The sequence below is a fragment of the Lolium perenne genome, chromosome 6 (genome assembly GCF_019359855.2).
Source record: "Lolium perenne isolate Kyuss_39 chromosome 6, Kyuss_2.0, whole genome shotgun sequence".
NCBI lineage: Eukaryota > Viridiplantae > Streptophyta > Magnoliopsida > Poales > Poaceae > Lolium > Lolium perenne.
In genome coordinates, this window is record NC_067249.2 from 182,760,197 (window position 1) to 182,784,081 (window position 23,885).

Sequence of the window (23,885 nt, forward strand, 5' to 3'; positions counted from 1 at the left end):
GGCGGATCACGAGATCCCTCTACCCCGGCGATGAAGATCTAGTTGACAACGAGCTAGCGGCGAAGGGGCGACCGGTGAACACTGAGCCTTGACTTCGTTCTTGGCGGATGATGGCGGCGGCTATTGGCGCCGTTCCCCTGCGAAGGCATCATCTTTGCTGGCCTCTCCGTTTTCTCTCGCCAAGTTGGGGACTCGCGGTTGTCGGTGAAAACTGTGTGAAGATTGGCGGGCGATGACGGCGTTAAGCGTCGCTTCCTTGTTGAAGGCATCGTCGTCGCAGTCCACGGGAACTCACTCGTGCTGCTCCAGGGGAAACCCTAGATCCAGCCAGGATCGGACGATGGCGGCGCTTCCTGCGTCGTGCTACCTCTTGGGGCATCGTTTTTGGAGCAGCGGCTAGATGGAGGTGGTTTTTGGTGGAGTGGTGTTCATATACCACGTTGCCGTCGATGATTCTCAGCGGCGTGGAGTTGCGGGGTATCGAAGACGGGCGAGGATTGCTGGACGCGGGCAGGATGGTGGAGCTGTTTGGTGTTATGGTGACATCGATGGCAGGCCTGGCACGGTTAATACGTTGATCTCGCTTGGAGATGGGTTCGAGATAGATGGCGGTTGCGAACTCTGCGACGTGTGTAATGGCACACCCTCAGGGTTTTGCTTTTTGGATGATGTGTGTTGGTGTACCGCCAGGGAGTATGGCCTTATTCATGGTCCCCCTTCATTGTAGGTATAACGAGTTCTCCTCTTCGGTCTTCTGGAAGCTTCGTGGTAAAATAGGCCCCTGGGCGTTGATTTCGTCCAATTCCGAGAATATTTCCTTACTAGGATTTCTGAAACCAAAAACAGCAGAAAACAGCAACTGGCTCTTCGGCATCTCGTTAATAGGTTAGTTCCAGAAAATGCATAAATATGACATAAAGTATGCATAAAACATGTAGATATCATCAATAATGTGGCATGGAACATAAGAAATTATCGATACGTCGGAGACGTATCATCGTCTTACAAATAGAGATCACATGATCCAATATTACACAAATAGTTGATCTATTGATCAACGGACACAAAGTTCATAGTGGAAGCGTAAATAGAAGGGACTCTCTAGTCCACAGGCCAACGCTTGACGTCGGAAGACCCCTAGTTGTCGTAGGCGTCCTGCTGGTCATCTCCTTGGTAGTTCTGTTCATCTTACAAAGCCGTGAGTACTTTGAGTACTCGCAAACTAATACTAGTGTAAGTGCTAACAATTCTAGTAAGGGTGCTAAGCTCTAGTTTATTTGCATAAAGCCAATTTTAGTTCACAAGTATTTGAGAAAAGACTTATTCATGTGCTAACTAACTCAAGTGGGAACATTAGTGTCATTCCCACAATTCAAGTGGTGATTCACCACAAGTCACCATTTCACCATTCATTTCACCAACATTTTCAAGAATCTGACACCGAAAACTGTATGACCTTTCCAACCGTCCGTAACCGTGGACACGGCTATTCGAATAGGTTTACACTCTGCAGAGGTTGCACACTTGTGCCACAACATTTGATTTCATCCGTCGGGATTACCCCGAATCATCGTAACACAGTACGCGGATCATCAACCATAACCTTTCACTTACAAACCCTAGTATGAGCACCTCTCCCCATGAGCTTGGCCTCCCAGTGAAGACCAACTGTCAACCTGGGAACTGCACAGGTCTTGGCCGTACAATTCACCTCAATTCACATCATTTCTCAACAACGGAGGCAGCCTCGGCATAACCCCTATGATGTGTGTTCAGAGGGAACCCATACTAAGATGCATAAATTTCCAGTTAAGCCCTACCCATAATCAGGTATTGTGGGGGTACTCAAAATTGGAAAGGCATCGCATTCAAACCAATATCAGTTTTATCAAAAATCACCATCTTCTCTTGGTCATATTCACCTTCAAAATTCATTCAATGGAATGACTCATCATTCCAAGGTTTCAAATTCATTTCAAGTCACATGTTCCCATCTAGAGTAGTCAAGTTTTAGTATTTAGCACTAGCACTAATCATGAGGGGTGCTAATCTTGCTTGGCTAGCTTGAGACTAACTTTGCTACTCTAGTAACCTTCTTTAACTTAGACCAAAGTTAACTATAAAAGTAACTCTTTAAATAAACAAGTAAAACTTGTAAGGTAAAAACTTGGGATAGGCTTGTGGTAAGAAAGGTAAGACTAATGGAGCCTTGCCCCAAAGGGCTTTGCACTTTGCAAGAATATTAGCTTGCAACCATAGAGATTGCAAAGGTGTTAGCTTGCAACAATATAACTTGCAATAGTCTAGCTTGCCTTGGTGGTTGAGGTGGTCAAAGTGCTCTTCTTCTGGGTAGAATCCTTCCTCTTCCTGGTATTCTCCGGTACTAGCGTCTATACACGAATACGAGGATACAATCACCAAAAAATACTTAAGTAGCCTTAATTAGCCTTAATGGCTCACTCCAAATGATCTAGCATCATTACTTAGTATTGCTACCAAAAATTAATCTAGGGTTTTCTTACTTAAGGTTAGAGAAATAATTTCCTCTCCTTACATATGTAAATGATAGTTTCCATTTAGTTTTTGAGGAATAATTTCCTCTCATTGAATCTTCTTAAGATTTAACTTCTCAAACAAACATACATGAAATCATGTTGACCTAAGTCAACCATTCATCATCATTATTTGAGAAAATGATTTAAATGAGGTAGAATACCTCATACTATTTAACAATCCTAATTGTGATTTAAAATCACCAAGTATTTCAGGTGAGAGTATTTAGACCAGGGTCAATACTTCATATGAAAGTATTTGGGACAAGATTTAAATGAAGTGAAACACTTCATATAATTTGCATAATAGTTTTGGACAATATCAACTATCTAAAATAGCCATATAGTCCTTTATTTAATTTTGGCCATGATCACTCAAGGTAACCATACCATATTTTTGCATAAAAATTTAGTGTAAGTGAAATTTGAATTATAGCAATTGGATTTACTGTAAAATTCAAATTGGTTGATTTTTAAGATTTATTTGAAGTCACAAAATCTCTGCCTTGTTATTTTTGTAACATGAATTCTACACAAGATTTCAAGGTCGGACTAGTGGGTTGGATAGATCTTTTTGCAAGCTTTCCATCAATATAAAGTTCATCAAATTTGATTGGGTAGATTTGAAACTATTTGAATTATAGCACAGAGCCAGTATTTGAATTTCTACTGAATTGATTTAACAGGATTTGAATAAATGGGCTTATGCGGGAAAAATAACAAGCTGCGCAGCAGAGCAGGAGTGGGCCGGCCCAGCTAGCGCTGCGGGCCAACTGACAGCAGGGCCCGCACGTCAGCGAGTGAAACTTACCGAAACGGTACGTTTGATCGCGAGCCGTAGGATTAGAGGAGGATCCTACGGTCGAGGCTCGTCGTCTCCGTCGATGAGAGGGGAGGTGCTGGCACGGCGGAGTAGGGGGTCGGCGGTGACCTGGAGCTCCGGCGAGGGGCAGCGATGAAGCAGGGCGACGTTGTCGACGACGGGGAGTCGAATGGTAGCAGCGGCGTCGCTTGAGGTGGACTGAATCGACGACGACGATGAGCTACGGGCGCGGCAGACTCCGGTCAAATTCCGGCGATGGAGGGCCAAATCGAGGAGGGGAAGAGGTTGAGGAGGATCAGAGAGAGGAGGGGAGCAGATTGGTGTGAAGGAATCAAGCGTGGGGGCTCTCCTTTTATAGGGCGCGAGATGGCCGTGGGGTGCGTGGTGAGGTCGACAGCGGCGCGGCGACTCCGGCGAGGGAAGGGGGTCGGCGACGTCAGCGCGAGGTAGGCGACGTCAGCGCGAGGTAGGCGGCGTCCAGACGGTGCTAGGGCGCCTGCTAGCTAGGCGGGGGACGGCCAGGCGAGTGTGTGCAACGGCGAGTTCTGGCGGCACGGGCGCGGGGGAGCGGCGAGCTGGTCGTCGGCGATAGGGCTTGCACGAGCCTTGGAGCGTGTCTGGCGGGTTGCAGGGATGGTGGTGATTCTCAACGCGTAGCCAGGGGGTCCGGGGGAGGCTGCGTTCGTCGGAGCGGCGCGTGGCCAGTGCTTGCCGGTGGACGCGCCCAAGACGTCCTCGGCATTGCCCTGGGCAGCTCTGGGCGCGCATTTTCCGGCGAGGGTCGGGTCGATCTCCGGAAGTGGCGGTGCTAGGCAGCAGTAGGGGGTTGAGGTGGTGCCAGTAGACATGGTGGCCAGGGTTGAGGAGGTGAGGGGAGGAGGGGAGCATGTCCATGTGTGACATGGCCGGCATGGCCTTGCCATGCTAGGTTTGCCCCCCCTCTTAGGGTTGATGTGCATGGTGTAGGGAGAGAGGGGACAGGGGAGCAAGGTAGGGTTCAAATGGAGGTAGCTTAGGGTGGGAAAAACACTATTTCAAATAGTGTTGAAATGATGCCTATTTGCAAATTGCAAATTTTGCCAAAATTTGGTTTGTGCACTATGGTTCAAAAATTTGAAAATGGTGCATTTGGATAAGTTGCAAATGACCAGAGACAAATACAAGTGGTGGTGGAATTTTAAAAATAAAAGAATTGCAAAATTGCAATGTGTGAGATTGTTGCATTTGATAAAAAGTTCCAAATTAGCAAGAGCATAGAATTTGATCCAAGATGAGTTTGACCTGGTGGTCTTGACAAAAGTTGTTCTCCTTCTTGTGATCTTGGATGTGGTGCAAAGAATTGAGAGAGTTTAGTTTGAAAAACTTGAGATAGAGGGGCTCAAAGTAGTGACCAGAATATAAATGGCAGATTTGACCATTATCATATGTGATCCCATTTTGAGTTTGAATTTGATTTGATTTGTGTTTCTTTGATTCCAAAAGTTGTAATAAGTGTTTAGTAACATAATAGAACTAATGGTGAAGACCAAAATGGTCTAGGTCAAAGATTTAGAAAAATGGCACAAACCATATGTGAGGGTTTTGTGATTTTCTAACCTTTTTTCTTTTATTTTTCTTTGCTTCACTTTGACAAGAGTGAGGTTTATTTGGTGTTATATTGAGTTGGGTAAAAAGGTTCAAACCATTTTGGGGCAATGTGGGTGCCTAGGTCAATATTTGATATTTTGGCTAAGTGCCACATATGCCTCTATGCATATGTTTTATTTGATTTTTGTTTTCTTTTTGGTTTCACCAAGATTTGAGTGGTAAGCCTTAAATTAGGTTTGTTGAGGTATTTCCAAACCATCTACCAAGGTAGACAATCAAAATTTTAGCATTTGCAAAAAGTAGCCATAGGCTTGCATATGCCTTTTTCTTATTTAAGATCATTTCTTTTTTATTTTGTTTTTCAAAGGTTGGTGACAAGAGGGGGGAGGTTTAGGGTTTAGGGTGGTTCACCATGGTTCACCACCATTTAGTAAAGTAAGAAAAGTAGGGTTCAAGATTTACATATTAGGGCTATATGTCCACATATGTTTTTTTTCTTTATTTTGGGTTTCTCAAAAATGACCCACTTGGTTTTGAGAAGGTTAGGGTTTAGGGTTTTGGAATTGTGTTCAAAGTAATAAACAAACAATCATGGCAAAACACAAGTATTAGGTATGAGCACTATGCATAGCACTCTATGTAAGAAAAGTTTTTGTTGGTTCTCATTTTTGGAGAAAGGAAATTCATTTTCTCTTTGTTTTAAAATTTGGGATGTTACAAACCCTTCCCCCTTAAACAAATCTCGTCCCGAGATTTTAAGAAAAGTTAGGTTCCTAAGAGAGATTGGGCCATATGATTTAACCGGAAAACATACTTGGCATGGCCTGAGGTGCTTCTTGGGCTTCTGTTGCAGTCATGTTGTAGAGGCGGCCGTTGTTGTTCTGGTTCCTTCTTGCGGCAAAGCGGCGCTGGTTTTGAGCAGGTGCAGCGGTGTTGGCGGCAATCTTGGCTAACCTCTTGGGGCACTTATTGGAGTAATGCCCAACCACTCCACACTCATAACAAGTGATGGTGGCCTTGTCCTTGTTGGCGACGGGGATGGCGTTGCTTCTAGTCCTAGGGCCAGTGTTGTTGTTGTTGTTGTTGTTGTTCCCGTTGTTGTTGTTGTTGTTGTTGGGGTTGTTGTTGCTGGTGTGATTGTTGTTGTTGTTGCCTCCGGGCTTCGGGGGTCCTCCATGGTTATTGGTGTAGTTTGGGCGGTAAGTCTGGGCAGTGGGCTTGTTGTATCTTGGAGCAAATCCTCCAGATGAGTTGTTGCGGTACTTCTGGGTATTGCTGGACCCATGCTGGTTCATCATTCGGCGTTTGCGATTCTCGTTGGCTTGGTGAAGCTTCCCTTCCATCTGGATGGAGGAGTCCACCAGGGCTTCTAGGTCAGCAAAGGGAATATTGACCAGTACGGTTTGCATCTCGTCGTGGAGTCCGTTCAGAAATCTTTCCTTCCGCTTCTCGTTGGTGTCGGTTTCGTCCGGGGCGTACCTTGACAGAGTAAGGAATCTGTCGCGGTATTCTACCACGGACATTCTGCCTTGCTTGAGTTCGCGGAACTCGTCTCTCATCTTTTTAATCAGTCCTTGGGGCACATGGTATTTGCTAAACTTCAGCTTGAAGTCTTCCCAGGTCATCATCTGTCCCGCATTCATTGCGCGGGCGCTTGTCCACCAGGCTCGTGCAGGTCCTGATAGGTAGTGGGTGGCGAACAGTACTTTCTCTGTGGCTTCAACTCCCGCAACTTCGAGGTTGTTCTCCATTGTCCGGAGCCAGTCATCGGCATCGAGGGGTTCTTCGGTCTTGCTGAAAATAGGTGGGTTGGTGTTCTGAAAGTTCTTCAGTCTTGACCCAGGGTGGTCGTGGTTTCCATGGCCGTTGTTGTTCTGAGCGATCTGCTGCAGTGCAGCGATGTTGGCTTGGCGTTCAGCTCTTTCGGCTTCTCGGTTGGCCATCATCATCTCTAGCATCTGCATCATGGCGTCTTGGGTAGCGCTGCGGGTTGGTGGGGCCATCTAAACATCAGAGTAGATGATAAGATAAGAGGGAAATTTCTACGATTTGTTTGAATTAAAGTTCACGAAGTTCAAAACTTGAAAACTTGAGTAGTGTTGAGGGGGTAAAAACCAGCAACACTTTTTCATTCACACCAAACATCACACATTACAAATCTAACACACCGTTGGTTTGAAGAACCATTCATTCGCTCTACGATACAAGGGGATCCTGATACAACTCACACCTACTCAAGTGCGGGAGTGATACTACTCTTCGGGGTGGATTCTTCGTCTTCACGGGTAATGTGCTTGGCGAGAGGCGAGGGCATTGTCCAACTCCTTGCGGGTCTTGTACAGCATGAAGTCGAGGTGTGCTACATAGTGGTTCATCTCCGTGTGCGGGGGCATGGTCATCGGTCTTCCCATGGGGTCATGTCTTGGGTAGTAGATGAAGCGAGTGTTCTTGATCTTGTTCTCATTTTGTCCACACAGACGAGCAATGGCTTCTTGCATAGCTCTTACTAGTCCTTCCTTCCAAGTGTTTCCCGTTACAGAAAACCATATGGTTTCCCATACCGGGGCTCCAAGCTTTCTTCGTAGATATGCAGAAACTTTCCACCGAGGTGGCCCTCCGGAGTGATTGTTGAGGGGTGTTCCAAAGAACTCGGGATACGGGCGTCCTAGATATTCCACTAGTTGCTTCAAGTCTTTCTCGAACATTAGGTTTCCTCCGTGACCAAGCTGATAGAACTCCCATTTGTACTCCATCTGTGAGCAATTAAGATGAGTAAGTTAAAGAAGTGTTCCAGTGTGCCAAATTTTTATGTAGAAAGAAAGATAGAGTATGAATGTCACTTTTGAAAAGATCTCAAGGATAAGAGTGAGAATAAGTTTTCATAAAATATTCCTTTCATTTGTTTTGAAACTAAGTTTTGCAGACGTCCATTCTAACTAGGGTCTCCTAAGGTCAAACAATGGCTCTGATACCAACTTTTCAACACCCGGATTTTTAAGTCGAGATGCCTGTTATGTCATACATCGCAATCCCAGGAATATTGTTGTTGCGAGACATAACAATTGAATATCATAAGTCAACATTCATTACATACCATAGTCGTCTGATACGCGTACAACACGCGACTGTTGGGAACCCCAAGAGGAAGGTGTGATGCGTACAGCGGCAAGTTTTCCCTCAGTAAGAAACCAAGGTTTATCGAACCAGTAGGAGCCAAGAAGCACGTTGAAGGTTGATGGCAGCGGGATGTAGTGCGGCGCAACACCAGGGATTCCGGCGCCAACGTGGAACCTGCACAACACAACCAAAGTACTTTGCCCCAACGAAACAGCGAGGTTGTCAATCTCACTGATACGTCTCCGACGTATCGATAATTTCTTATGTTCCATGCCACATTATTGATGATATCTACATGTTTTATACATACTTTATGATGATTTTATGCGTTTTCCGGAACTAACCTATTGACGAGATGCCGAAGGGCCAGTTCCTGTTTTCTGCTGTTTTTGGTTTCAGAAATCCTAGTAAGGAAATATTCTCGGAATCGGACGAAATCAACGCCGAAGATCTTAGAATCCCCGGAAGCATCCAGAACACCCGAGAGTCGCCAGAGGGGGCCACAGGCCCACCAGACCATAGGCCGGCGCGGCCTGGGGGTGGCCCGCGCCCCCCTATGGTGTCGTCGCCTCGTTGACCTTCTGACGCCGCCTCTTCGCCTATAAGAAGCCCCTCGACCTAAAACCTCGATACCGAGAGCCACGATACGGAAAACCATCCAGAGCCGCCGCCATCGCGAAGCCAAGATCTGGGGGATAGGAGTCTCTGTTCCGGCACGCCGCCGGGACGGGGAAGTGCCCACGGAAGGCTTCTCCATCGACACCACCGCCGTCTTCATCAACGCTGCTGTCTCCCATGAGGAGGGAGTAGTTCTCCATCGAGGCTCGGGGCTGTACCGGTAGCTATGTGGTTCATCTCTCTCCCTATGTACTTCAATACAATAATCTCATGAGCTGCCTTACATGATTGAGATTCATATGATGATGCTTGTAATCTAGATGTCGTTATGCTAGTCAAGTGAGTTTTACTTATGTGATCTCCGGAAACTCCTTGTCCCACGTGTGTAAAGGTGACAGTGTGTGCACCGTGTGGGTCTCTTAGGCTATATTTCACAGAATACTTATTCACTGTTATGAATGGCATAGTGAAGTGCTTATTTATATCTCTTTATGATTGCAATGTGTTTTGTATCACAATTTATCTATGTGCTACTCTAGTGATGTTATTAAAGTAGTTTATTCCTCCTGCACGGTGTAATGGTGACAGTGTGTGCATCCGTGTTAGTACTTGGCGTAGGCTATGATTGTGATCTCTTGTACATTATGAAGTTAACTATTGCTATGATGGTATTGATGTGATCTATGCCTCCTTTCGTAGCGTGAAGGTGACAGTGTGCATGCTACGTTAGTACTTGGTTTAGTTGTGTTGATCTGTCATGCACTCTAAGGATATTTAAATATGAACATCGAATATTGTGGAGCTTGTTAACTCCGGCATTGAGGGTTCGTGTAATCCTACGCAATTAGTGGTGTTCATCATCCAACAAGAGAGTGTAGAGTATGCATTTATCTACTCTGTTATGTGATCAATGTTGAGAGTGTCCACTAGTGAAAGTATGATCCCTAGGCCTTGTTCCTAAATACTGCTATCGCTGCTTGTTTACTGTTTTACTGCGTTACTACTGCTGTGTTACTACTGTCCTGGGCAAAGCACTTTTCTGGTGCCGTTGCTACTACTTATTTATACCACCTGTATTTCACTATCTCTTCGCCGAACTAGTGTACCTATTAGGTGTGTTGGGGACACAAGAGACTTATTGCTTTATGGTTGCAGGGTTGCATGAGAGGGATATCTTTGACCTCTTCCTCCCTGAGTTCGATAAACCTTGGGTGATCCACTTAAGGGAAACTTGCTGCTGTTCTACAAACCTCTGCTCTTGGAGGCCCAACACTGTCTACAGGAAAAGGAGGGGGCGTAGACATCACTCACCGGCTTGCTGTAACAAATGATTAGATGTATAGTGTGGAAGATGATGTTTGCAGAAAACAGTAGAACAAGTATTGCAGTAGATTGTATTTCAGATGTAAAGAATGGACCGGGGTCCACAGTTCACTAGTGGTGTCTCTCCCATAAGATAAATAGCATGTTGGGTGAAAAAATTACAGTTGGGCAATTGACAAATAGAGAGGGCATGACCATGCACATACATGATATGATGAGTATTGTGAGATTTAATTGGGCATTACGACAAAGTACATAGACCGATATCCAGCATGCATCTATGCCTAAAAAGTCCACCTTCAGGTTATCATCCGAACCCCTTCCAGTATTAAGTTGCAAACAACAGACAATTGCATTAAGTATGGTGCGTAATGTAATCAATAACTACATCCTCGGACATAGCATCAATGTTTTATCCCTAGTGGCAACAGCACATCCATAACCTTAGGGGTTTCTCTCACTCCCCCAGATTCACGGAGACATGAACCCACTATCGAGCATAAATACTCCCTCTTGGAGTTAAGAGTAAAAACTTGGCCAGAGCCTCTACTAATAACGGAGAGCATGCAAGATCATAAACAACACATAGGTATAAATTGATAATCAACATAACATAGTATTCTCTATTCATCGGATCCCAACAAACACAACATATAGCATTACAGATAGATGATCTTGATCATGTTAGGCAGCTCACAAGATCCGACAATGAAGCATAATGAGGAGAAGACAACCATCTAGCTACTGCTATGGACCCATAGTCCAGGGGTGAACTACTCACTCATCACTCCGGAGGCGACCATGGCGGTGTAGAGTCCTCCGGGAGATGAATCCCCTCTCCGGCAGGGTGCCGGAGGCCATCTCCTGAATCCCCCGAGATGGGATTGGCGGCAGCGGCGTCTCTGGAAGGTTTTCTGTATCGTGGCTCTCGGTACTGGGGGTTTCGCGACGAAGACTATATGTAGGCGGAAGGGCAGGTCAGGGGGCGTCACGAGGGGCCCAGACGCCAGGGCCGCGCGGCCAAGACCTGGGCCGCGCCGCCCTGTTGTCTGGCCACCTCATGGCCCCACTTCGTCTCCTCTTCGGTCTTCTGGAAGTTTCGTGGTAAAATAGGCCCCTGGGCGTTGATTTCGTCCAATTCCGAGAATATTTCCTTACTAGGATTTGTGAAACCAAAAACAGCAGAAAACAGCAACTGGCTCTTCGGCATCTCGTTAATAGGTTAGTTCCAGAAAATGCATAAATATGACATAAAGTATGCATAAAACATGTAGATATCATCAATAATGTGGCATGGAACATAAGAAATTATCGATACGTCGGAGACGTATCAGCATCCCCAAGCTTAGTTTCTGCTCGTCCCGAGCAGGTAAACGATAACAAAGATAATTTCTGGAGTGACATGCCATCATAATCTCGATCATACTATCGTAAGCATATGTAATGAATGCAGCGATCAAAACAATGTAAATGCCATGAGTAAACAAATGAATCATATAGCAAAGACTTTTCATGAATAGTACTTTCAAGACGAGCATCAATAAGTCTTGCATAAGAGTTAACTCATAAAGCAATAATTCAAGGTAAAGGTATTGAAGCAACACAAAGGAAGATTAAGTTTCAGCGGTTGCTTTCAACTTATAACATGTATATCTCATGGATAGTTGTCAATGTAAAGTAATATAACAAGTGCAATATGCAAGTATGTAGAAATCAATGCACAGTTCACACAAGTGTTTGCTTCTTGAGGTAGAGAGAAATAGGTGAACTGACTCAACATAAAAGTAAAAGAATGGCCCTTCGCAGAGGGAAGCATTGATTGCTATATTTGTGCTAGAGCTTTGATTTTGAAAACAAGAAACAATTTTGTCAACGGTAGTAATAAAGCATATGTGTTATGTAAATTATATCTTACAAGTTGCAAGCCTCATGCATAGTATACTAATAGTGCCCGCACCTTGTCCTAATTAGCTTGGATTATCGGGATTATCATCGCAATGCATATGTTTCAACCAAGTGTCACAAAGGGGTACCTCTATGCCGCCTGTACAAAGGTCTAAGGAGAAATCTCGCATTGGATTTCTCGCTATTGATTATTCTCAACTTAGACATCCATACCGGGACAACATAGACAACAGATAATGGACTCCTCTTTATGCATAAGCATGTAGCAACAATTAATTTTCTCATATGAGATTGAGGATATATGTCCAAAACTGAAACTTCCACCATGATTCATGGCTTTAGTTAGCGGCCCAATGTTCTTCTCTAACAATATGCATGCTCTAACCATTAAATGAGTGGTAAATCTCCCTTACTTCAGACAAGACGGACATGCATAGCAACTCACATGATATTCAACAAAGAGTAGTTGATGGCGTCCCCAGGAACATGGTTATCGCACAACAAGCAACTTAATAAGAGATAAAGTGCATAAGTACATATTCAATACCACAATAGTTTTTAGGCTATTTGTCCCATGAGCTATATATTGTAAAGGTAGAGGATAGAAATTTAAAGGTAGAACTCAAGCAATTTACTTTGGAATGGCGGAGAAATACCATGTAGTAGGTAGGTATGGTGGACACAAATGGCATAGTGGTTGGCTCAAGGATTTTGGATGCATGAGAAGTATTCCCTCTCGATACAAGGCTTAGGCTAGCAAGGTTTATTTGAAACAAACACAAGGATGAAGCGGTGCAGCAAAACTCACATAAAAGACATATTGTAAACATTATAAGACTCTACACCGTCTTCCTTGTTGTTCAAACTCAATACTAGAAATTATCTAGACCTTAGAGAGACCAATTATGCAAACCAAATTTAAGCAAGCTCTATGTATTTCTTCATTAATAGGTGCAAAGTATATGATGCAAGAGCTTAAACATGAGCACAACAATTGCCAAGTATCACATTATCCAAGACATTTTACCAATTACTACATGTAGCATTTTCCAATTCCAACCATATAACAATTTAACGAAGAAGAAACTTCGCCATGAATACTATGAGTAAAGCCTAAGGACATATTTGTTCATATGCAACAGCGGAGCGTGTCTCTCTCCCACACAATGAATGCTAGGATCCATTTTATTCAAACAAAACAAAAACAAAAACAAACCGACGCTCCAAGCAAAGTACATAAGATGTGACGGAATAAAAATATAGTTTCAGGGGAGGAACCTGATAATGTTGTCGATGAAGAAGGGGATGCCTTGGGCATCCCAAGCTTAGACGCTTGAGTCTTCTTGAAATATGCAGGGGTGAACCACCAGGGCATCCCCAAGCTTAGAGCTTTCACTCTCCTTGATCATGTTGTATCATCTCCCTCTCTTGATCCTTGAAAACTTCCTCCACACCAAACTCAAAACAACTCATTAGAGGGTTAGTGCACAATCAAAATTTACATGTTCAGAGGTGACATAATCATTCTTAACACTTCTGGACATTGCACAAAGCTACTGAAAGTCAATGGAATCGAAAAATCCATCAAGCATATCAAAACAGGCAATGCGAAATAAAAGGCAGAATCTGTCAAAACAGAACAGTTCGTAAAGATGAATTTTATTGAGGCACCAGACTTGCTCAAATGAAAATGCTCAAATCGAATGAAAGTTGCGTACATATCTGAGGATCACTCACGTAAATTGGCATAATTTTCTGAGTTTCCTACAGAGAATTAGGCCCAGATTCGTAACAGCAAAGAAATCTGTTTCTGCGCAGTAATCCAAATCTAGTATGAACCTTACTTTCAACGACTTTACTTGGCACAACAATGCACAAAACTAAGATAAGGAGAGGTTGCTACAGTGGTAAACAACTTCCAAGACTCAAATATAAAATAAAGGTATTGTAGTAAAAACATGGGTTGTCTCCCATAAGCGCTTTTCTTTAACGCCTTTCAGCTAGGCGCAGAAAGTGTGTATCAAGTATTATCAAGAGACGAAGTGTCAACATCATAATTTGTTCTAATAATAGAATCAAAAGGTAACTTTATTATATTTCTAGGGAAGTGTTCCATACCTTTCTTGAGAGGAAATTGATATTTAATATTACCTTCCTTCATATCAATGATAGCACCAACAGTTCGAAGAAAAGGTCTTCCCAATATAATGGGACAAGATGCATTGCATTCAATATCCAAGACAACAAAATCAACGGGGACAAGGTTATTGTTAATGGTAATGCGAACATTATCAACTTTCCCCAACGGTTTCTTTGTAGAATAATCAGCAAGATTAACATCCAAATAACAATTTTTCAATGGTGGCAAGTCAAGCATATTATAAATTTTCTTAGGCATAACAGAAATACTTGCACCAAGATCACATAAAGCATTACAATCAAAGTCATTGACCTTCATCTTAATGATGGGCTCCCAACCATCCTCTAGCTTCCTAGGAATAGAAGCTTCGCGTTCTAGTTTCTCTTCTCTAGCTTTTATGAGAGCATTTGTAATATGTTTCGTGAAAGCCAAGTTTATAGCACTAGCATTAGGACTCTTAGCAAGTTTTTGTAAGAACTTTATAACTTCAGAGATATGGCAATCATCAAAATCTAAACCATTATAATCTAAAGCAATGGGATCATCATCCCCAATGTTGGAAAAAATTTCAGCAGTTTTATCACAGGCAGTTTCAGCAGTTTTAGCAGTTTCAGGTAATTTTTCGCGCTTTGCATTAGAAGTGAAAACATTGCTAACACCAATTATTTTACCATTATTAGTAGGAGGTGCAGCAACATGTGTAGCATTAGCATTGCTAGTGGTGGTAATAGTCCAAACTTTAGCTATATTATCTTCTTTTTCATTTTCTTCTCTTTCCCACCTAGCACGCAATTCGGCCATCAATCTTATATTCTCATTAATTCTAACTTGGATGGAATTTGCTGTAGTAACAATCTTATTATTATGATTTTCATGAGGCATAACTTTCAATTTCAGAAGATCAACATCAGCAGCAAGACTATCGACTTTAGAAGCAAGTATATCAATTTTCCCAAGCTTTTCTTCAACAGATTTGTTAAAAGCAGTTTGTGTACTAATAAATTCTTTAAGAATAGCTTCAAGTCCAGGGGGTGTGTTCTTATTATTGTTGTAAGAATTCCCATAAGAATTACCATAGCCGTTGCCATTATTATAAGGATATGGCCTATAGTTGTTACTAGAATTGTTCCGATAAGCATTGTTGTTGAAATTATTATTTTTAATGAAGTTTACATCAACATGTTCTTCTTGAGCAACCAATGAAGCTAACGAAACATTATTAGGATCAATATTTGTCCTATCATTCACAAGCATAGACATAATAGCATCAATCTTATCACTCAAGGAAGAGGTTTCTTCGACAGAATTTACCTTCTTACCTTGTGGAGCTCTTTCCGTGTGCCATTCAGAGTAATTAATCATCATATTATCAAGAAGCTTTGTTGCTTCACCAAGAGTGATGGACATAAAGGTACCTCCAGCAGCTGAATCCAATAGGTTCCGTGAAGAAAAATTTAGTCCTGCATAAAAGGTTTGGATGATCATCCAAGTAGTCAGTCCATGGGTTGGGCAATTTTTAACCAAAGATTTCATTCTTTCCCATGCTTGTGCAACATGCTCATTATCCAATTGTTTGAAATTCATTATGCTACTCCTCAAAGATATAATTTTAGCAGGGGGATAATATCTACCAATAAAAGCATCCTTGCATTTAGTCCATGAATCAATACTATTCTTAGGCAGAGATAGCAACCAATCTTTAGCTCTTCCTCTTAATGAGAAAGGGAACAATTTTAATTTTATAATGTCACCATCTACATCTTTATACTTTTGCATTTCACATAATTCAACAAAGTTATTGAGATGGGCAGCAACATCATCAGAACTAACACCAGAAAATTGCTCTCGCATAACAAGATTTAGTAAAGCAGGTTTAATTTCAAAGAATTCTGTTGTAGTAGCAGGTGGAGCAATAGGTGTGCATAAGAAATCATTATTATTTGTGGTTGTGAAGTCACACAACTTAGTATTTTCAGGAGTACCCATTTTAGCAATAGTAAATAAAGCAAACTAGATAAAGTAAATGCAAGTAACTAATTTTTTGTGTGTTTTTGATATAGGGTGCAAGACAGTAAATAAAGTAAAGCTAGCAACTAATTTTTGTGTGTTTTGATTTAGTGCAGCAAACAAAGTAGTAAATAAAATAAAGCAAGACAAAAATAAAGTAAAGAGATTGCGATGTGGAGACTCCCCTTGCAGCGTGTCTTGATCTCCCCGGCAACGGCGCTAGAAAACAGTCTTGATACGCGTACAGCACGCGACCGTTGGGAACCCCAAGAGGAAGGTGTCATGCGTACAGCGGCAAGTTTTCCCTCAGTAAGAAACCAAGGTTTATCGAACCAGTAGGAGCCAAGAAGCACGTTGAAGGTTGATGGCGGCGGGATGTAGTGTGGCGCAACACCAGGGATTCCGGCGCCAACGTGGAACCTGCACAACACAACCAAAGTACTTTGCCCCAACGAAACAGCGAGGTTGTCAATTTCACCGGCTTGCTGTAACAAAGGATTAGATGTATAGTGTGGAAGATGATGTTTGCAAAAAACAGTAGAACAAGTATTGCAGTAGATTGTATTTCAGATGTAAAGAATGGACCGGGGTCCACAGTTCACTAGTGGTGTCTCTCCCATAAGATAAATAGCATGTTGGGTGAACAAATTACAGTTGGGCAATTGACAAATAGAGAGGGCATGACCATGCACATACATGATATGATGAGTATTGTGAGATTTAATTGGGCATTACGACAAAGTACATAGACCGCTATCCAGCATGCATCTATGCCTAAAAAGTCCACCTTCAGGTTATCATCCGAACCCCTTCCAGTATTAAGTTGCAAACAACAACAATTGCATTAAGTATGGTGCATAATGTAATCAATAACTACATCCTCGGACATAGCATCAATGTTTTATCCCTAGTGGCAACAGCACATCCATAACCTTAGGGGTTTCTCTCACTCCCCCAGATTCACGGAGACATGAACCCACTATCGAGCATAAATACTCCCTCTTGGAGTTAAGAGTAAAAACTTGGCCAGAGCCTCTGCTAATAACGGAGAGCATGCAAGATCATAAACAACACATAGGTATAAATTGATAATCAACATAACATAGTATTCTCTATTCATCGGATCCCAACAAACACAACATATAGCATTACAGATAGATGATCTTGATCATGTTAGGCAGCTCACAAGATCCGACAATGAAGCATAATGAGGAGAAGACAACCATCTAGCTACTGCTATGGACCCATAGTCCAGGGGTGAACTACTCACTCATCACTCTGGAGGCGACCATGGCGGTGTAGAGTCCTCCGGGAGATGAATCCCCTCTCCGGCAGGGTGCCGGAGGCGATCTCCTGAATCCCCTGAGATGGGATTGGCGGCGGCGGCGTCTCTGGAAGGTTTTCCTTATCGTGGCTCTCGGTACTGGGGGTTTCGCGACGAAGACTATATGTAGGCGGAAGGGCAGGTCAGGGGGCATCACGAGGGGCCCAGACGCCAGGGCCGCGCGGCCAAGACCTGGGCCGCGCCGCCCTGTTGTCTGGCCACCTCGTGGCCCCACTTCGTCTCCTCTTCGGTCTTCTGGAAGCTTCGTGGTAAAATAGGCCCCTGGGCGTTGATTTCGTCCAATTCCGAGAATATTTCCTTACTAGGATTTCGAAACCAAAAACAGCAGAAAACAAGAATCGGCTCTTCGGCATCTCGTTAATAGGTTAGTTCCAGAAAATGCATAAATATGACATAAAGTATGCATAAAACATGTAGATATCATCAATAATGTGGCATGGAACATAAGAAATTATCGATACGTCGGAGACGTATCATCGTCTTACAAATAGAGATCACATGATCCAATATTACACAAATAGTTGATCTATTGATCAACGGACACAAAGTTCATAGCGGAAGCGTAAATAGAAGGGACTCTCTAGTCCACAGGCCAACGCTTGACGTCGGAAGACCCCTAGTTGTCGTAGGCGTCCTGCTGGTCATCTCCTTGGTAGTTCTGTTCATCTTACAAAGCCGTGAGTACTTTGAGTACTCGCAAACTAATACTAGTGTAAGTGCTAACAATTCTAGTAAGGGTGCTAAGCTCTAGTTTATTTACATAAAGCCAATTTTAGTTCACAAGTATTTGAGAAAAGACTTATTCATGTGCTAACTAACTCAAGTGGGAACATTAGTGTCATTCCCACAATTCAAGTGGTGATTCACCACAAGTCACCATTTCACCATTCATTTCACCAACATTTTCAAGAATCTGACACCGGAAACTGTATGATCTTTCCAACCGTCCGTAACCGTGGACACGGCTATTCGAATAGGTTTACACTCTGCAGAGGTTGCACACTTGTGCCACAACATTTGATTTCATCCATCGGGATTACCCCGAATCATCGTAACACAGTACGCGGATCATCAACCATAACCTTTCACTTACAAACCTTAGTATGAGCACCTCTCCCCATGAGCTTGGCCTCCCAGTGAAGACCAACTGTCAACCTGGGAACTGCACAGGGCTTGGCCATACAATTCACCTCAATTCACATCATTTCTCAACAACGGAGGCAGCCTCGGCATAACCCCTATGATGTGTGTTCAGAGGGAACCCATACTAAGATGCATAAATTTCCAATTAAGCCCTACCCATAATCAGGTATTGTGGGGGTACTCAAAATTGGAAAGGTATCGCATTCAAACCAATATCAGTTTTATCAAAAATCACCATCTTCTCTTGGTCATATTCACCTTCAAAATTCATTCAATGGAATGACTCATCATTCCAAGGTTTCAAATTCATTTCAAGTCACATGTTCCCATCTAGAGTAGTCAAGTTTTAGTATTTAGCACTAGCACTAATCATGAGGGGTGCTAATCTTGCTTGGCTAGCTTGAGACTAACTTTGCTACTCTAGTAACCTTCTTTAACTTAGACCAAAGTTAACTATAAAAGTAACTCTTTAAATAAACAAGTAAAACTTGTAAGGTAAAAACTTGGGATAGGCTTGTGGTAAGAAAGGTAAGACTAATGGTGCCTTGCCCCAAAGGGCTTTGCACTTTGCAAGAATATTAGCTTGCAACCATAGAGCTTGCAAAGGTGTTAGCTTGCAACAATATAACTTGCAATAGTCTAGCTTGCCTTGGTGGTTGAGGTGGTCAAAGTGCTCTTCTTCTTCTGGGTAGAATCCTTCCTCTTCCTGGTATTCTCCGGTACTAGCGTCTATACACGAATACGAGGATACAATCACCAAACAATACTTAAGTAGCCTTAATTAGCCTTAATGGCTCACTCCAAATGATCTAGCATCATTACTTAGTATTGCTACCAAAAATTAATCTAGGGTTTTCTTACTTAAGGTTAGAGAAATAATTTCCTCTCCTTACATATGTAAATGATAGTTTCCATTTAGTTTTTGAGGAATAATTTCCTCTCATTGAATCTTCTTAAGATTTAACTTCTCAAACAAACATACATGAAATCATGTTGACCTAAGTCAACCATTCATCATCATTATTTGAGAAAATGATTTAAATGAGGTAGAATACCTCATACTATTTAACAATCCTAATTGTGATTTAAAATCACCAAGTATTTCAGGTGAGAGTATTTAGACCAGGGTCAATACTTCATATGAAAGTATTTGGGACAAGATTTAAATTAAGTGAAACACTTCATATAATTTGCATAATAGTTTTGGACAATATCAACTAACTAAAATAGCCATATAGTCCTTTATTTAATTTTGGCCATGATCACTCAAGGTAACCATACCATATTTTTGCATAAAAAATTAGTGTAAGTGAAATGTGAATTATAGCAATTGGATTTACTTTAAAATTCAAATTGGTTGATTTTTAAGATTTATTTGAAGTCACAAAAGTCCCTGCCTTGTTATTTTTGTCACATGAATTCTACACAAGATTTCAAGGTGGGACCAGTGGGGTTGGATAGATTTTTTTTCAAGCTTTCCATCAATATAAAGTTCATCATATTTGGTTGGGCATATTTGAAACTATTTGAATTATAGCACAGAGCCATTATTTGAATTTCTACTGAATTGGTTTAACAGGATTTGAATAAATGGGCTTAGGCGGGAAAAATAACAGGCTGCGCAGCAGAGCAGGAGTGGGCCGGCCCAGCTAGCGCTGCGGGCCAACTGACAGCGGGGCCCGCACATCAGCGAGTGAAGCTTACTGAAACGGTACGTTTGATCGCAAGCCGTAGGATTAGAGGAGGATCCTACGGTCGAGGCTCGTCGTCTCCGTCGATGAGAGGGGAGGTGCTGGCACGGCGGAGTAGGGGGTCGGCGGTGACCTGGAGCTCCGGCGAGGGGCGGCGATGAAGCAGGGTGATACGTCTCAAACGTATCTATAATTTCTGATGTTCCATGCTTGTTTTATGACAATACCAACATGTTTTGTTCACACTTTATATCATTTTTATGCGTTTTCCGGAACTAACCTATTGACGAGATGCCGAAAGGCCAGTTGCTGTTTTCTGCTGTTTTTGGTTTCAGAAATCCTAGTAAGGAAATATTTTCGGAATCGGACGAAATCAACTCCGGAGATCTTATAATTTCAGGAAGTTTCCGGAGCACCGAAGAAAAGTCAGAGGGGTGCCAGGGGGGCCCCACCTCACAGGGCGGCGCGGCCCAAGGGGGGGCGCCCCCCCTATGGTGTGGGCACCCCGTGGCCCCTCCGACTCCGACTCTCCGCCTATATATTCGTCCCTGACCTAAAAACATCGACCAGTTCGACGGAAACAGAGAAAACCATCCAGAGCCGCCGCCATCGCGAAAGTCCAATTCGGGGGACAGAAGTCGCTGTTCCGGCACCCTGCCGGGACGGGGAATTGCCCCCGGAGCCATCTCCACCGCCGTCTCCACCGCCATCTTCACCGCCATCGCTGCCTCCATGATGAGGAGGGAGTAATTCACCCCCGGGGCTGAGGGCTCCGCTGTAGCTATGTGGTTCATCTCTCTCTTTGTGATCAAGTTGAATACTATCTATGTGCTACTCTAGTGATGTTATTAAAGTAGTCTATTCCTCCTACACGGTGTAATGGTGACGGTGTGTGCATCCGTGTTAGTACTTGGTTTATGCTATGATTGTGATCTCTTGTAGATTACAAAGTTAACTATTGCTATGATAGTATTGATGTGATCTATTCCTCCTACATAGCGTGAAGGTGACAGTGTGTATGCTATGTTAGTACTTGGTTTAGTCGTATTGATCTTTCATGCACTCTAAGGTTATTTAAATATGAACATTGAATTGTGGAGCTTGTTAACTCCGGCATTGAGGGTTCGTGTAATCCTACGCAATGGTGTTCATCATCCAACAAGAGGGTGTAGAGTAGTCCTATTATGTGATCATTGTTGAGAGTGTCCACTAGTGAAAGCAGGATCCCTGGGCCTTGCTTCCAAGCATCGAATCTCCGTTTGTTTACTGTTTTGTTGAATGTTTACTCGCTGCCATATTTTACTCGGATTGCTATTATCACTCATACTCATCCATATTATTTGTATCTCACTATCTCTTCGCCGAACTAGTGCACCTATTGTATTAGGTGTGTTGGGGACACAAGAGACTTCTTGCTTTGTGGCTGCAGGGTTGCTTGAGAGGGATATCTTTGACCTCTTCCTCCCTGAGATCGATAAACCTTGGGTGATCCACTTAAGGGAAACTTGCTGCTGTTCTACAAACCTCTGCTCTTGGAGGCCCAACACTGTCTACAAGAATAAAGGCTCCCGTAGACATCAAGCACTTTTCTAGCGCCGTTGCCGGGGAGGAAAGGTAAAAGGCACTCATACTTCGGTTCCAGGTAAAGTAATTTTCTGGCGCCATTGTGTTTGTGCTCGAAGCTATTTCCTTTAGATCCTGCAATTGCATCTTTTTGTTTCTTGTTTTACACTAGTTAGGCATAATGGAATACAACTATGATCCTTTTGATTTATTTCCTAAGTTAAGACATGAATTGTGTGATGCGAAAATTAAAGAACCTATGGAGCCTCAATTGCATGCTAGTAGCAATGTTATTAGTATGAACGCAATCACTGCTAATGCTATGGATAAGTCTAAGCTTGGGGAAGCTAGTTTATATAAAAATAATCTTTTTTGCTCCTCAGCTTTGGAAGAAATATTTTGCTCTGATAATGCTTTATCTCCCATACGCGATAACTCTAATGATGCTTCTGATATTTTAAATCCACCTGCTGAAAGTATTCCGTATAAAATACCCACGAAAATTATTGAACGCGTTATGGATAACCATTATAAAGGGGATGGAACTATCCATCCTGGAGATCATTTACTGTTTTTGCATGAATTATGCGGGTTATTCAAGTGTGCAGGTATCTCTATGGATGAAGTGAAGAAGAAGCTATTCTCTATTTCGCTGTCTGGTAAAGCGGCGCATTGGTATAAATTGTTGGAGAATAGTCATTCTCTTGGTTGGGAGGAAATTGTACCTCTCTTTTATTCTAAATTTTATCCTCCTCATGAAGTGCATATTGATAGGAATTATATTTATAACTTTTATCCTCGTGATGGAGAGAGTATTTCTCAAGCGTGGGGGAGATTGAAGTCACTAATGCTCAAATGTCCCATTCATGAGCTCCCCCGTAATGTTATTGTTAATAATTTTTATGCGAGGCTTTCAGGACAACACAAGGACTATCTGGATGCCTGTTCGGAGGGATCTTTCACAAGCAAGGAGGTTGAAGCTAGGTGGGATCTTCTCGATCGGATTGAGGAGAACGCTGAAGGATGGGAGAACGACAAAGGTAAAGAGTCAGGTATAAATTATGATTATGAATGCATTGAAGCTTTTATGGATACCGATAAATTTTGAAATATGAGTGCTACTTATGGTCTTGACTCTCAAGTTGCTGCAAATCTTTATAAAGCCTTTGCTTCTCATTTTGAATTGCCTAAAAAGAATTTTGATAAGTATCATGAACCTTTTAAAGAGGCTTGCATGAAGAATGAAATTGTTGTTAATGATTGCAATAAGCATGCTCAAACTCCTAAGAATGCTATTTCCTATAAGCATGTTAATTTTTGTGGAATGCATAGACCTTGTGGAATTAATCAAATCAAAGATGAATATTGTATCCATCATATCAATGAAAAAACTAGAAAGTGGCTTAGGGCTCTAGATGATCTTGGTAAAAAAGTGTGTGCCCTCTATCCTTTTATTTGTGAACTTTGCCATAGAGTGGGTCATTTTAATTTTCAATGCTCCTCCAATGATAATCTGAACCCCATGAGTGCTACAAAGTTGTATTGTGATGATGAAATTACTCCTAATCAGCATGATGAACTCACTTTATTCTTGTGGTGTGAAGAGTTATCAAGGAAAATTTCTTTGTTAGATATTAATGATCTTGATATTGATGATGTCCTGCATGGGTGTTTTTCTTATTGCATTGATAATAGCCATACAAATACTTACATACAAAATATTTTAGAAGATGACACCTTGCCCAAATATGATAGGACCGCTGTGTGTTTTGAACTAATTAATGAAAAGGAGGAATCCTCCCAAGTTTCTTCTATTGTTTCTGAAAGTAAATCAGGTTATGCGGACAAGACACCCTTCAAGCCTCTTCCTCCTAAAGAAGGGAACGAGGAGAAGGAAGAGAAGAAGAAGAAGAAGAAGAAGAAGAAGAAGAAGAAGAAGAAGAAGAAGAAGAAGGAGAATAAAAAGAAAGAGGTAACGGCGTATCCCCGCGTGAATGAGATAACGTTAGGTAACCGTAAGTATGTTGCTCCTAATGATTATTGTGATAATGAATCTGAATACGATGATCTT